Source organism: Cricetulus griseus, chromosome 2, assembly GCF_003668045.3.
Source record: "Cricetulus griseus strain 17A/GY chromosome 2, alternate assembly CriGri-PICRH-1.0, whole genome shotgun sequence".
In the NCBI taxonomy this organism is placed as follows: Eukaryota; Metazoa; Chordata; class Mammalia; order Rodentia; family Cricetidae; genus Cricetulus; species Cricetulus griseus.
In genome coordinates, this window is record NC_048595.1 from 208,334,487 (window position 1) to 208,350,949 (window position 16,463).

Genomic DNA, 16,463 nt, shown 5'->3' on the forward strand with positions numbered 1-16,463 from the left:
ATGGAAGTATGCTCAGTTACTCCAGAGCAAAGTTGTTCCCAAGGGCCCTTCCCTGGGAAATAGTCCTGTTGTCATCCTGTCTCCAGAGGTTGATCCTCTAGCCTAGTGCTTGTGAACAAAGGCTCTTGAGTAGCGCCCCCTCCCCTGTCCATGTGGAGACAAAAGGTACAAAAAGCTCTGTCTCTGGCCTCAACCTGGTCACCATTGAGTGGAAGAGACAGACACCCAACAGGCAGCTAGAATGCAAACATTCCATGTGCCCAGGGCACTGAGATTTAGAGAGGAAGGACCTGTTGTCTGTACACCCAGGAGGAGCCTGATCTACCGGGTTCTTATAGAGGTGTGGCATTGGAAAAGAGCAGATGTCAAGCAGATGTCATCGGCGTCAGAAGAGCTGATTTTCATTCTCCTGTTATCATTCCCTGACATTCTCTAAGCCCTTTTAAGACATGGGAATCCAAGGTATTTTTGTTAGAAAGCAGCAAGTGCCACCCCACAGTAGATACCAGGCAAGTCAGAGAGACTGCTACTCTTTATTTTTTTTTTAAATGTCTACTCCCTAAGATTCTAACTGCTCCCATTACTCTCCCTTAAAGCAGTCTCCCCTCCCAGATTACTTTTAATTGTTTTCTGTTTGACAGATATCCTGAACCCAACTTCTTTGACCTCATGGGCTGTCTATGGCAGGTCTCTCAGGGTGTAGGAACTGTGTTTTCTAAGACTTAGGTTAGAATCTTAATCATAACAGATTCTTACAAGTTGTGAGATGTCTGATTGCTGATTGTCCTGTCCTCCACCAGCCCCTGCAAGGGAGTGACACTGGTCTCTGGGCAGGAAGCACCCACTGTGTTGGGCAAGCATGTTCTCACAAGGCTTTTCTGAGGCCCACTCAGTCCCTGGAGTGGAGTCGTTCCATAACTTTTTTTGTGAAAAATAAAAATTAATGCAAACGAACACAGGCAGGTAAGATACAGCCCACTGGACACCCAAGCCTGGCCCTGTGTGCTCACAGGGCTCTAGTGTTTGAGCCTCAGACACCTGTTTACTGCTGACCCCTTGCCTTATGCGCACAAGAGAAACCTGAAGGGAAAAGCCCTGGGTTTCAGGTCGACCCCCACCGACTCCCTGCCACTTTACACAAAATGTCTTCTATGAACACTTATTCCCATATCTATAAAATGGGGGTGACATTCCTACCTCACAGGAAAGCATGTGGCCAGACTGTGTCCATGGTGCGTAGGAAGTAGGTACATTGCTGTCCTTCCTTATTTACTCATGAAGGGCCTGCTTGGTGATCCCACCATGACTGGCCTTTGCTGCAAGGCAAGGCAGTGGACAGGAATGTGGCATCCTTTCTACTGTGAGGCAACTGCCCCATTTGTAGCTCCCATGAGCCTGCCCCTTCTTTCTGCCTGCACCTCAGGTCTATTTCTGCTTGAGAGTGCCTGGTGCATTGGGCTGCTGAGCTGTTATGTGGGATGAGGCTAGGGCATCCCTGACTTCCTCCAAGTTCTGCTCTCAGACTCTCATAACTCATCAGGACTGGGGACAGAGTGCCCAGGAAGCAGATGTTTTGTTAGCAGGAGGTACTTGTTGATGTGGGGATGGACTACTCTGGGTAGATTCTAGTTTTTAATGGTTATTAATTTGGGGGAATAAAATAAGTGTCATATGATTCTGGGGACTGTAAAACCTTTGTGGTCTCTAAATGAGGAGGCCTAAGTGAAGAAGACTATGAAGTGGATGTGAATGGTTTTGTTAGTTTGATTATGTTTAATATTTGCCACAGGTAGTTTAGAAACTGTGATTGACAGGAAAGCCTCTGTTTACATGGGCATTGACTTCAGTTGCCATGTGTGTGTCCTAAATTATAGGATCGTTCTGCCAATCAAATCTGCTGTTGCTCTTCCTTTGGGGTGTGAGATAGTATATCAGAGACTTTAAAAGCATACCTGTTCATTCTAAATTATGCAAAGACTATACAAATTTTAAAATAAATGTCTTTTTCAAAAAGAAGATATCACCACAATTGTTAGTCTCATTTCCTCTTCATCCATTATAGCATGATTTAAAGTAAGACAGGCAATACTTCAAAGAATGGAGAATCGGGGTTTATATCACATAATTAAAACAAATAATTATCTAATGACATATGGTGATGACTTTGTAGAGGCTAAATATTTCGTTATTTTGGTTTATCCTGATAATACACACTTTAGAAAATAAGAAAAATTGAATGCACATGACTACTGTATTCAAGGATGTAATAAAATATTGAATTATGAGCATGCAATGTGAAACATAGGTACCACCTGCACTATTCTCTTAGCTGAAAGTCAAGGAAGATAAATGAAGGGTGAGAGGAGTTGAGCCGGGAGCTTGTAAAACTGCAGCTTAGGACAGCTCAGAGGACAATGCCAGGGCTTGAGTATTTATTTATTTTAATTACTTTTCTCTTCCTCCTATTAAATGCCTATGCCTTTGTTCTTTATTTGAAAGCAGTGCCATTTCTGTTTAATTACTGTGATTTTGATTGACAAGAATAGAGGACAGGAAAGAAAGAAAGCTGTCTCCTTCAAGTCCTGTTTGACAAAATATAATGAATGTGAAATGGCTAGTTTATTTTTCCTTGACAACTTAAATATTTGAAGATGAAATGTAGATTTTAAGAGAATAATGTGAGAGAGCTGAGAGTGGGGGGAAGAAGAAGAAGAAAGAAGTTAATTGGGCCAGGAAACAAATACAACATTCATGTGTGCATTAATCTAATAGTTTAATCACCACCAATTTGGTGCAGCCACTCTGTGTAATTGTAATAAGAATTTCATCCCAGTGCTTCCCAAGCAAAGAAGGGTTGGCAATTACACATAGTCTATTGAATGCCTCAGTCCTGTGTTTTATGGTGTTTAATTTTTAATCCCACCATCCCCATGCCACCCATGTTCTCAAGGTATAGAGTAAGTAGTGTGACCACTCCCTCTTGGCCCATGTCTTTCACAGCTACCCTAAGGTACTTAAGAATGACAGTATAAAGAATAACTGTGCAGATGAGCCTGCAGATTTGGGGAATTGGATGCTTGTAGACAATATTTATTTTGGTAGACTTGATTCCTTTAGCAAGGGTGAAATACCATCTGCAGGGATTCCTGTCATGTTTAAGGAAGTTAGTCATGCTCTCTGTGGAGTTGAGTTTCTTGAATTTTAATGAAACCTGTGTCAGTCTGGATCCCGCATACCCCAGTGTTAAAATCAGTGGTCAGCACCTCATCACCAGAGTAAATCTTGTAGCTACCCTAACCAGGACAGATCTGAGGAATTTAAGGTATGCTCTCTGGCCCTTGAGCCCTTTTACACTCTGGACCCTGAAAATATACAACTGATGGCATTGCTGCTTTAGAGGGACAAGCTTATGTTCTAAGCAGGAATTGAGATTTTGTTTTTTAAATGTCCTTCCTCCTTGGGATTCTTCTCTCTAGTATTCATATTTCTTTTAAAAGATCTGCTGTGGGCTGTGGGGCTGTTGTACAGGTTATGTATAGTAAAAGTATACTTTTACAAAGTGTTCTGAGATAAGTGCTGATTCCAAGCAGAGAAAATGAACTGTTATGAAGAAATTAAGAGAGAATGATGTGCATGCCATCTGCATATAAATTAGCTAGAAGTATTGTAACCAAAGTAAGCAGGTGATCCTTCTATATATGATATTTACAATTAGCCTATCCACTCTCAGATTGGTTTGACTCTCAATGGGTTTTAATGGTCTTACAGAACTCTGTGTCTTTTTCATGTTCCAGGTTTCATTGTCACGGCCTTAAAGCATGGTTGTTGGGGACATTATCTGCCACTTTGCTTGTACAAGCCAAACATGGTTCTATGGGGTCTAACAGGGCAAGCTGACCCAGTAGTTCATTTTTGCATGAACTTCTCTGGCTCAAAGAAGAACTGTAGCTGGTCCCTTCGTGATGCAAAGTGTAACCCATGTCTGCCTTCATGTTTCAGTGAGTGGTTGGCATCACTGGCTGCTTGCACAGACCTGATGTCTGGAAGCTGTGTCATGCTTCCCTTTGCTTTGTTGGTGTTAGTGTCCAACATGAAACTGGTCAGAGTTAACACTTCTCTTTTAAGTGAACTAATATTCCATCTTACTGGCTTATTAGTATTAAATAGGTTGATATGTCAGAATATGAGCAGACTTGCATTAAGTCTTCTTTAAAAATATAGATTATCCTATTTTTATGTTAACACATGGGCATCTGTCAAGTCTCCGTTGTGTCATACTGTGGCTTTATCAATTCATTCTGCATTCAGTCTTAGATGTGTAAATGTGTCCAGAAATCTACTGATGTCAAAGCCTTAACACAGAGAAAAGGGATAATAGTGATAGAAATATTTGCTTGCCTTAAGAACAAAGGCACCTCACTGCTGTTTAAAAAGAAATCTCCCTCTATTTATCTCATAGTATTTACTTCTTTATCATGACTCCTGCTTTTCTAGGTCAGTCAGTGGAGAGCAGAACAGACACTCATTGATGCTTTTGATTAATGATGAAATATATTATCTACTTTTTGAAAATCCATTGTTTTAGGTTTCGTTATAAACATGGTTATATGGAAATCAACCAAGTTCCAACTTTGAAGCCAGTGGAAGTCATAAATGCTGAACATTCAGTAGTCATTCATTTTTACAAAAATATCTAAACATCCATTCTGTGCCTATCATAGCTCTAAGTCATATAAGACAATGGTGGATAAGAATGACATACATTTGCTTTCCCAAAAACTGTCTCCCAGAATAATCAGTGAACTCTGCCCTTGAGGGACATTATCTTTATTACAGATTTCAGTCATCCATGTGCTTTGGAATTGTATAGAAAGTTTTCTTTGTGTTGAGAGTTCATTGTGTTCCTCATCAGTCCTTGGATTTTGGTCCCATATTTAATGGAGAAGTAAATAATCAACCTTTGCTCCCAGCTCTTCTAAGGTGTGTAAACACAGGTGTGTAACTTCTTTTCTAAGGAGCTGTTTTTAATCATTTAGAACCCACTCCATCAACATTTATGATTCCGAATGTCATTGAATGCTAATCAACATGTTAAGAAGTTAATATGAATGTGGGTGCCAGCTAGGAGACCAAGACAGTGTATGGAACCTCCTTAGTGGACCCAGTCTTTGTCCCTAGAGCACACTATAGTTTGGGAATCCATTCCCTAAGGATGGATACTATTGCAGCCCAGCTACAGCAATGAGGGCCTAGGCCATCCCCCAAATGATATGACAGATTTTGAAGGTCCCTAGTGGGAGCCTCACTATCCTTGGGGAGGAATTTGGGGGTAGGTTGGAGGGGGTTGGTGGGGAACATGGAAGGATGGTAGGGCAAGGCAATGGGGGGATGGCTATGTAAATATGAGTAGTAATTAAAGAATTTAAATAGAAGAAAAAAGTTAAAAAAGAATTTAATATGAATTTTCATTTTGTTTAGTTTTCTGTTCACATTAATTTCTTTTCTTTAAAAGAAGATCATAACCAGCTCAATAGAAGATGATCTATACAATCAACATTTGATTCTCAGAGCTCTGCCTACCTACACTACAGCCCACATTACTAGACTTAACTTATTTCCTCCAAACTTCATCACACAGCAGTTTTGTGAGCTGGATACTCTAACTAAAGTAGAGAATGCAATCTGGATTCCCTTCATCTGGTTGGGCATGGCAGGATTTCCTCACCCAGTTGCTGGAAATGTTAGAATCTTGCTGTTAATAATTTAAAACTCCTTAGAATATCTGCTCTATAATGGTGTATGTCTTGATATTTAGATGCCTTCCTTGAGACAGTTCATATTCACTGATTTGTAAAGGTCAGAGTTTCCCTCAGATGAGGCACACCTTCAAGGACATCAAACTCCATAGCAGTTTGAGAATTAGGCAAAACAATTTGCTGCCAACATGTTACTTTATCCCTCTATTCCCACCATACTTTCAAAGAATTCCCTCAGAGAGGATTCCACAACAAATACCTTGTCTTTACATTTCTCCTTCCATCAAAGCCATTGTAAGATACAATGAAGTATAGGCTATGTCTACTGAGAAGTGATATGAGGATATTTCAGCAGGAGTGTGGATAGAAATTAAAATGAGTGGTATTAAAAGCATGAAGATGCCAGGTGTTGGTGGCCCATGCCTTTAATCCCAGCACTTGGGAGGCAGAGGCAGGCGGGTCTCTGAGTTCGATGCCAGCCTGGTCTCCAGAGCAAGGGCCAGGATATGCTCCAAAGCTACAAAGAGAAACCCTGTCTCGAAAAACCAAAAAAATAAATTAAAAAAAAGAAACAAGAAGAAAGCCTGGAACAGCTCATGGATGGCTCCGTAAATGCTGTTAATCAAAGGAATCAACCACCACAAATCCTTTACACATGTTTCTCTCTTCAGTGTCCACATTAAAGGGTTAGCTGAATTGCAAGTTCAATGTTTGAAGAATATTCTTCCTCCAGTCCCTACTGCTTATCTGCGTGTTTCTTATTCCAGAACGATGTCAACAGCCCTAGAATCATGAAACATCTGTAATCTGGGCTCTACAATATGCTGTTATTCCTCTACTGTGTTCTCTGTAATTTTGTCTACACAAACAATTCAAATTCTGAATTCTTTGTTTTCTTACTCAGGCTTCTCTTTTCCTTTTTTCCTCTGTGAAGGTGTGTGTTGTTTTGATTTCATTTTTCTTTATCATCTGCACTATCCACCAATTCCAATATTTGTCAGAATTTTAAAAAACACAGAATTCTCTTGGCCTTTGAGAAACAAATTCACTTACTCCTTTCCATAAACTTTGACAATGATTTGGGAAACAGAAAATAGTAATCTGTGGAAACTTAATGACTTTATCTTCCTTGCCTGTCTTACCCAGCAAGAGCAAGCAGCATATACTATCAAATGAGTTCTTTCAATAATACACTTTGAACCTGATTTCTAATAATGTCTATGAATAACTACATTGGAATTTCAAAGTAAAGAACAGAAGTCAAAGATGAATCAAAGCCATTGAGTGCATAATGCCAGACTGATTAATAAAGTAAGGATAAAAATTGACATAAAATGATAGTTCAAATATTTCCTCTCTTTCATGAATATGACTTTGTCATTCACTTTCAGTTTAAAATAAGCTGGGTGCAATACTTCCCGTGGGGAATTTTTCTGTTCTTTACAGTGTGTTGGTCTCTGAGGCTAGACATCTTTACATAGAGAAAACTTCGGCCATTGGACTGATAGCTGCTGTAGAAATCCACACAGGTTTTTGATGGCACAAATAGGCTGGGACACAGCAAGTTTTGGAAGATCTCAGTACCAGTCATCTTCAGGAATGGTTTTTCTTTCATGCTAGGTATTAATTTAACTGGTTAGATAGAATGTGATTTCATCAGTTGCATGCAGTTGTTCAAACAGTATCGAAACCATGCATCCCTTTGGTAAAGTGAGTGAAGGGATTCTCTTTTTTAATTTAGAAATCTCAATACAAATCAAGCAAGCATGCTTCGCTAAGCACCAGTGGTTAAATCTCACAACTGATACATCCATTGCCTCTACAGACAAACATAGTTTGGGATACAGTGAAGAGAGTGTTGGTTTCTATGCGTTACTGCACATAAATAGGTGATAAGAATTTCAGTTACATCATTTACATCCTTGGCTTCATTTTCAAAATCAGAGTTGGTGTTCTGTGATTGCTTATTTATTATTCATAAAGTGGGTTACTTTGATGCTGTACGTCAATGTTATATTTGACAGAAAAGACATTACCTCCAAGCCACTGTCTACATTGTTGCTGACATAATGAAAGGTCACCTTTAGATGTTTCCAGTTTTGAAATTAAAATAAAAAAGAATGAAACAACAAAAATATAGTATCAGATGAAAGGAATAAGGCATTCATTTTCATTAAAAAGAAAGATAAAAATAAATGTGTTCTCACTGATTAGAATATTCAAATAGGAAAAATGGAAAAAGCCAAGAATAGCTAAAATACAAACCCAGTGGTGTATGTAAAAAGATATTTGGATGATTAATTAAAAAATGTTCTCAAGCCAATCTCATTTCCCTCCCTACTAATGTCTATGATCTTTGCTCTGACTAAAGGATAACATTGTAACTTTTCTATCTAATACATATTTAAAAAAATTCTTTTTTGGATTCCAAACCAAGTTGAAAACAATCAATCCCCCAGACTGAGAAATTGAATTCTATTCAACTGTCATTTTCTTGTTGCTGGACTTGGAGGAGGCTGTCTGCTAATCACAAGCACTAATAAATAAATAGTATAAATATTGAATGATAACATATTTGTGACTAAAACCCATGTGGGGTATTATTTTTATGTTTCTTTTATTTTCCTACAACCTTCTTGTAACCTTTTCTTCTTAGATATAATTTTCCATTTTATCTCCTGGGCAAGAAAAGCAAACTAATATCACTGGATGGCACACTGAGGCATAGTGAAGGTTATCATCCCTACATGCCAAATCAACCACAAGCAAGTGTCACATGAGCTAAACTAACTGCACTGATGGAAAAAGAAGAAACAAAGAAACTCCCTCTTCCAGGTACAGGGCTTTGTTGTTTAGAGGAGGCCCACTTGATTGACCTGATTCTAACATGGCTGAAATAGAGACACCATGATCAGCATGTGATTGCTTAATAAAGAAAGTTCATTTTAAGCCAGGCGTTGGTGGCGCATGCTTTTAATCCCAGTACTCAGGAGGCAGAGGCAGGCGGATCTCTGTGAGTTCGAGGTCAGGATGGTCTCCAGAGCGAGGGCCAGGATAGGCTCCAAAGCTACACAGGCAAACCTTGTCTCAAAAAAAGAAAAAAGAAAGAAATTTCATTTTAACGTGCCAGACTTTTTTGACTCCCCAGGGGAACTCTGCCCATTGGAGGAGTGGATGGGGGGTAGGCTGGGGCGGGAGTGAGGGGAGACAGGAGGAGATCTGTGAGAACTGCAGTTGGAATGTAAAATGAAATGTAAAAAAACAAATAAATTTTCCCTGGTGCAAGAAGGGACTTTGAGAGCCCATCCCACGTGAAGGGTTAAACTCTGGCCCTGGACACATGGGGAAGGGCCAAGGACCAGCACAGGAAGATTTGGTGGACTTTGCAGAGCCCCCGTTGAGGGCCCTACCCTGCCTGGGGAGTGGTGGGTGGATGGGGTGGGGCTTTGTTGGGGGTGGGGAAGGAGGGAGGGGGTGAGTGGAGGGAGAGGGAGAAGGGACTTACATGTGAAACAAGCTAGTTCCCTAACTAGAACTAATAAATAAATAAATAAATAAATAAATAAATAAATAAATAAATAAATCCACAAAAAAAAGCTAAAAAAAAGAAGTTAATTTTAAAAGAGTACCTGTCTCTTTGGAATTTGTAATCTGACATAGGGGATCACTTGCATTAAATATCCTGCTCATCTTTGATATAATGTAAAGTGACATTTCTGGCTTGTTTTCAGTACCTAATGAGCACTACTGAGGTCAACACTCTGCCAAAAATTTCTTCACACTGAATTCAAGTGGGACCTCAGAACTGTAAATGTACATTCATGCACTGTATCTATATCTATATCTATATCTATATCTATATCTATATCTATATCTATATCTATATCTATATTGAAGCCATCAATCTGGATTAGAGAAATAAACAATTAACAGAGATCTCAGAAGGAAGATACAAAATACTTAGTCACCTGGCACATGAACCTTTACGTTCCAATACTTCCATTCAGAAAGGGCTGGGAAGGCATCATTTATAAGTCTCCTTGGCATTTTCAACTCATTCAGACAATTTTGCCTCAAGAGCTCAGCGAATGACCAAAGTCGTTAGCACCCGATTCCACTTCTGCTTCCTGATTTGATGTTTTTTTTTTTGGTAACAAGCAAAACAATGCACACTCTGTGCTGAAGTTAATTTTTTCCTTTCAAATTTGTTTCTGGTTAAAGAGTTTCTTTATTATTTTTTCAAGCTGTAATAATAATAAAACACCCAAAGCTTTGTATAAGGCATGGAACTCAATTTTATGTTTTGTTTAAATCTTCTGGATATACTATGGTGCTAAGTCCACAGAGGCACTCTAACTCTGAGTTAAATGTGGTTTAATATTCACGTGGTTGAGTTATCTGAAATGAGAATTAAGGGGCACCAGCTGAGGCAGCCTCTTCACTAGTTCTCTCATTCACTGTTCCCACCACCAAGGCTGAAACTGAACACATTTGCCAATGTTGTGTTCTCCTTTTTACTGAGTAGGGTAAAAATTTTGCATGGCTGTTTTAGGATCCCAGAATTGTTGATTGTCTCCATTTCCATTTCAAAAGAAGAAACCCACAGTCTAATATTTCCCCTCATTGTCAATGAAAGTAAAAAAGCAAACTAAATAAAACCACCAAAAAACAAAACAAAACAAAACCCTAAAGTGCCAAGGAGCAATGTTTATAAGATTTCAAATAGGAGCTGAAAAACACCAATAAAGTTTGGATTCAGCTCAAATGTACCATCAAACCCAGGCAGCTCCCCCGCCCCTGCCTCTTTTTAATGGTCCATTTGTCTGGTCCTCTTGGAAGATCTATAGAGAAAATTACCAGGGCAGAATGTGCATCCAATTGCACATCCTGCTACAGGAGAAACGATTCCTGTTCTCATCATTGGGATCAATAATTTGCTAACACAGTATTAGCAAGAGCAACAACTCCACCAGGTTAAAGGAGGTTTACACTGAATAATGACCGCCCAGGAAAGGGAAAAGCTAAGCGAGTAAATCCTGGCAGCCTTTTACTATTGAGATAGCAGGTGCTAGTGAATCAATAGTGGCTCTGGTGAGCCTAGACTGTAAAGATGCTTTATTGTTCTGCCTAAGTACATCGGCAGAGATGCTCCTCTTAATATCTGTACGCAGAAGCCACTGGGATCCAGGCCTGTCCTATTAACACAAGCATTTCACATCTGAGCCAGGGAAGGTCCATCTATGGCCCCAGTGTCAGGTTGTACACCACCTATGTGGAAACCCTAACAGAATCCATGGGGCAAGATGAAGGGGAGGATAAATGAAGCCACAGAGGGAACACTGAGAAGAGCCTGGATGTAAAGAAAGCCATGACATATGGACTGACTTCGAGGATGGATCAAGGCAACTTTCTTCATAGCACCATATCTAAATCATCTCTTGAGAAGAAAACGTTTTTGGAACCACCTCTTTATCTCCATTTATAAAATGTGACAGATCAGGGGCAGTGAAGGACTGCTCTGTTGGCCCTCACTCCATAGTGGGCATGTATAATGAGTTCCATTTGTATTTGTTCTAGTTTGGCTTTTGCTGCTTTGATAAAACACTGGATACAGCCAGGTTGGGGAAGATAGGGTTTCCTTTTCTTCACAGGTTAGAATCCATTTTCAAAGGAAGCCAAACTAAAGAAACAGAAGCAGGAGCTGAAAGCAGAAAGCTCAGAGGACACCTTCCTCAGATTTGCTTAGCTATTTTCGACAAGGTACAGGCCCAACTGTGTAGGGATGGCACTTCTATGTCAAATGAAATTAATGAAATTCCTCAATGGACACAGTTCCTCACTTGGGGTTCTCTCTTCACAAGTGACACTGGTTTGTGTCAAATTGACAGCTAAAGCTAAGCATGACAGCATTCTTACAAACCTGTTAGCAAATAGTGAAGAAAGGCAAGGAACATAATAAGCAAATATTTCTGGCTTTCTGTTCCTCAAGCAGCAAGGGAAGCTGTGTTTTCTGTCTTCATGTGGCTAGCCACACTGTAGGAAAGTTCTGTTCAGAAACTGTGAGCTATCCTAGAAACAAGCAGTTCTTATCCAAGAAACCTTTGAAAGGAGTATTGTTCCAAGACAAAACAGGCGCCCAGGGTGTCTCATGCAGAAAAGCAAACAGCCTAAGAACAACCCACAATTGAGAGGGAAATAGATATATACTTGCAAATGAAGAGAAAAAAATCCAGGGTGGGTGGGAGAAATCTATAGATAAGACTTTTATTAGATGAAGTCCACAGTTAAATGTTTTTTTTTTTTCATGAGAAATTACTTACAAAAGAACCACCAGATTCAAAACAAAGTTTTACCATTTAAAGAACACTTGGGAAAGTCTGACCAACTGTGGGTGAGAAGAAAGACTGAGAACTGATGCTCTTACAAAAGGGCCAATTCCAGGATATTATTCAGATGCTAAGGGGCCTAAGGAGTAGGATGGGCCTGCTCAGTGGAAGCCAGGTGCTCCTTCCATGAGGCTGGCTGAACAACTAATTAACTACATTCCCCCACTCTGCTTTCCAAGAAGATTTCAAAGTCAGCTGCTACTGCAGGAATTTTTGTCTTTGTCTCCCAAATATGACTTTCTTTGTTTACTTTGTTCAGTTCCATTGAGTTTTGTGAGCTGAGCAGAAGGAAATTCTCCCTCTAATACACAAATTTCTTCACCCTAGATATGCTCAGAAGGATATGATCAAACACTACCTCCCACAAACATAACCTCTGGATGCATCATGTTACCATATTATTTTATCTTTAGTTCTGTATGTGTGGCATGTGCATGCATATATGCAGGTTTGTTTACATATGTGTGAGAAAACATGTTTCTGTGTGTATGTATGCATGTGTGTGTCTGTGTGTGTGTTTGTAAATGCGCATGCATGTGGAGGCCTGAAGTAACACCAAGTGTCTTCCTTGATCACTTTTTACCTTATATATTGGGGCAAGGTCTCTCAATTGAACTCAGCATACTCTATTTCAGCTAGTCTGTCTAATCAGCATTCTCTGAGGATTGTTGCCTCTGATTTCCAAGTGAAGTGCTTGGATAATAGTGAGGCTGCCATGCTCAGCTGACACTCACATGGGTAATGGGGATCTGAACTCATGTCTTCAAGCTTAGACACAAAGCATTTTTATCTAGTCAGACATATCACCAGTCCATCTCCAGAATTTTTTCTTCATGGAGTATGTGAGAGGTTTTGGGTTGTGTCTGTGTAGGGTTGTTTAAGTATATTTTGACTGACAGGAGAATGGGTCATGAATGTTGTATGATCAGAAATTTAGTTTTAAACATGGGTGGAATAGAAGCTCTTCAGAAGTCTTTCTTCCACCTGCTGTTTGGTTACTACAACCTAGATGATGTGTGCTGGGGCAAGGTGACATATCCATCTAGATGCTTTGAGCATCTGAGATTCCTCTTGCAACTGATCCATAGCTTTGGTCCATTACTAAGTCCTCTCCAGAGCTCTCCTGCCCTCAAGTGTCTGATGAAATGGTAGCTGTGAGAAGGAAGGATCTATGCACTGCAGTGTTATGGAGAAGACTCTAGTCAAACTCTAGTAGGCTGCTAGAGTCATTGTCTAGTTGTCAAGCAAGAATTAGTGTATGTTGTATAAGCCTTCTGAATGGGGCAAATGTGGTTGCTACCTTAGATTATTCTGAGTGGTGGGATCTTGCCATCAAATTCTCTTTCAGCTAACACATGAAAGCTAGAGTTTGTTAACCTTAAAGTATGTGAACTGAACAAAGGAAACCAGCCAATTAATAAGAAAAAGAATTTGGCCTAATCATGTCGAAAATGACTTAACCTCTTTTCTACATGTCTTTCTAATATTTGTCTCATTGCTATTTCCTGTAACTTGAAATATGGATTTTATTCAAAAGTGCATTAGCTGATATTTTTATGTTATGGATAGTAATAATTCCCACATTCTATGGCACTCACTTGGCATAATTTTCAGAAGGATTTATAATGACTTCTTCAAGCTAGTTGAGAAGTAGACCTTCACAAGCAACCCATATGGTTTCTATAATGTTCATTGGAGTATAGAAAACATCACTGATTGGATTTATCCTAAATTGCTCATCAAATCCTTTGAACAGTTTTCTTATATTCTAAAGTCATTCTAAAGTCACTATAAATGTAATGACTCTTCATACAGGTAGCAGACTAAATTTATATAAAACCTTTTTGGTTTTTTGTTCTTTTAATTATCTACATTATGACATTACTCAAAAAGAAAGTTATTTGTAGGAGTATTTCCCAATGTAATCTACTAGGAGCCAGCCACTTTCACATTCAAGAATCACTTAAAGAAGTGTTAACTACATTGTTTTCCATGGTCTAAAAAAATGAAGTCAGAGAAATATGCAGAATTCAGGCAAATAATTATTGGATTTGATGTTACAGGAAGATGTGTTTTTAAATAATTTCTATTCTGCTCCTACAGGGATAAGATATTATAGAATGCTTCTAACCACCCATCTCCCTGCTCCCCCCCCAAAAAAAGTGGCAAGAGAGATTAATATCCTCTTGCCAAATGCTTTCCAGACATAGTTAATCTAGTCATCTAGAAGGGAAGACCAAAATGAAATTTCAAGTTCTGCCCTATTGTATTAAATTAAAACAGAGGACAAGAATGTAAACTACTCCCCAATATTCCACAGAGGTAGTCAGCAGAATGACCATATTTTAAACATAAGACACTGACTCTCTCACTATTTCATAAAGAAGACACAAGTATCTGCTGTTCACATGTCTAAATCAGTAACTAAAAAAATTGAAGTTACAAAGTCAAATTCACTGATTTTAACAAGACACAAACTTAATCAGAAAATGTTGTTTAGAAGTGAGGCATTTCAGGAATAATGAGGACTAGAGAAGATCATCAGAAAGGAGAACCATGGTCCAAGTTTGTTCCTAATAAAAAGGACCAGGACATGTTTATGCAGCCACACAATACCTGTGCCTTGTCCTTGATGCACTGTTTTACCTTGGGACTCTGCCAATTCCAGAAGATAAAAAATTGGCATGGCTCTTAGGATTGAAATATCCTCAACATGAGCCAAAATGAACCTCTTTGTTTTAGGAAGCTAGCTTGTCTATAATATTTTATTATCCCTGCAATAACTCACTAATGTAGCCACTACCACAAAAAATCATCACCTAAATAAAATAGGTACAGGAAGGGTAATGGGCTCTGGAATTAAAGTAACAGAATGACAATTCTTAATTATTAAAACAAATACTATTAAGAACTGTGAAAGGAGGAGGTTAAAATTTGTGGTCAGAATTACTTTACTGATTACTTTCTTTATAAAGTAAAGATTAACTTGACCATGAAATTTCCAGAGAAGAAAATAAGGAAATCCTAAACCTTGTCATGCCTTCTTCTTGATACTATTAGTGATTTTTATCATGTTTAAAACTCCTCTATATTCTCTATGTCCATATTTTGTGGGCTCAGAGAAATAAAAAGGTTTTTGGCTATGTTCATAGAAACAGAAGAAAAACAGAGAGTGTTAAGAAAGCATCCTTTTCATCCTGCTGCCACCTGTCTCCTTCCTGTCTATGGGGAGGGAGGCGCGGTCAGTGCTACTCAGTGGCTGCATGTATCTAAAAATTCATTGTACACAGTTGAATATTTTATGTATGCTGCTAATGGGGAGGAAAGCTTACTACCCCACTGTACTTTTTATGTTTGAATCAAACTTAAAAACATAATGCATTTACATAAATATGATTTATCTTTTATACATAACTTGCCTTGGAGGTGTCCCAATGTTAGTATGCTTTTTCCATTTCTCTCTTTAGTAGAATTATATTTCATACTCTATTAGTCAGGACAGACCTGGTTCTGCTACATTAACAAACAATCTTAGTTACTTAAGTAGTGAAACTCTATTTGCTGGCCATGATACATTTCTGTCTCCATGAAGCAGGAGAACAGCTCCACATTCCCTTTGCTCTGAGGTTGATGATAATAAAGGGATCCCCTCTGGGTCATTGCATGCCACCTTGACACAGCAGAATCCATCACTTACCACTCATTGTGTCTTCAAGGTACTTAACTGAAAGTAACATTTTAGGATCATTTCTTTCATGCCCAATACCACCCTATGCCATGCTTAATTTCAAGGCAATGGAGAAATACATGATATCATGGTCCAGGAAGAGCCAAATTGAAGAGGCACTCTGACTTCTATACCACAATGGAATTTGCATCCTGAGAAACTCCCTTTGACTTCAGGTTCATATCCAGTAACCTGAATACTTATGGCAGACATCATGGCCTGTAACCATGAGACCTCTTGAAAATAGGGAGGAAACAGTTTTCTAATTGTGATATCTTTGAGGATTCTACTAATACATTATCTAATGTCAAGGCTTCTGTAGCTAGAAATTCTACAGGTAGACTATGAAGATTGAGTGCAACACAGAAATATGACTCTACTCTTTGACATACTCAGTGATGTATCAGCTGAAACCACATGATTGATTAGCAATTTATCTGTACTGCCCTGAAGTCCATTTTTCCAGGGATTTCTTCTAATCCTGTGACATTGTGGGTAGATAGTGTAACCTTTAGAGGTAAAGCCTAGGTGGAAGGTGATAGGATACAGAGTGCATGCTCGTGTATGTGACTATTGTACCTAAGTCTCATCTTC